Source organism: Hemibagrus wyckioides, linkage group LG22, assembly GCF_019097595.1.
Source record: "Hemibagrus wyckioides isolate EC202008001 linkage group LG22, SWU_Hwy_1.0, whole genome shotgun sequence".
Classification (NCBI taxonomy): Eukaryota; Metazoa; Chordata; class Actinopteri; order Siluriformes; family Bagridae; genus Hemibagrus; species Hemibagrus wyckioides.
The window spans coordinates 9,047,801-9,048,591 of record NC_080731.1 but is presented as its reverse complement, the minus strand read 5'-3'; positions in this window follow the sequence as shown (position 1 = coordinate 9,048,591).

Here is a 791-nt window from a genome sequence, read left to right as displayed (position 1 = left end):
TAGTATATTTAGTCAAACAAAAGCCTAAAAAACTAAAAGCTTAATTGTACTCTTGTATCAAGAAACCATGCCAATATTTTGAAGGATAAGCTGACCAATCACTTATGTTTATGGCTCACTTTAAGTGTTGCTAAAAAACATAATAAAATAATAAGCTGTGTCTCAAAATCTGCTGCTGTCTCCTCCAATATACTCCAAAATTGAGTGATATGATTAATTAAGTAATAATACTGTTTAGTTTATTTAAAATCTTTAACGCATAAATTTCAGTTCATAATGTGGGTATATCAATGAAATCAAATACAAAATAGTCTACCCTGTATGTATAACTCTTCTGAATATTACTCTGTCTAACTTGTGAATAGTGCTTGAGCTACTATATGTCTGAGGTATATCATAACTAAACTCTGAATACAGCCTTAAGTGATACGCCATGTCAACAATCTTGTCCAGTCAAAAAAAACAAAAACACATATAGGTGTGATGGTTAGGTGTCCACATGCATTGTATTATTCCCACAGTATTGCATGTATCCATAGCACAAACAGCACTGGGAGTACTTTCTTCATTCCCAAACAAACTGGTATATTTATACCAGTATATATAATAACACAGTTCCATCAAAAAAGTACAAATTATTTGTGACAAGTAAACAATGTCCACTGTATGGAAACACAACTTTAGCAGTTATGTAGGTGATTACAGTTACTCATGGTTTTACATATTTATTACAATTTTACATACAATTTAAAAAGCTGCTAGAGAATAAACAATGCACAAATACACTGACC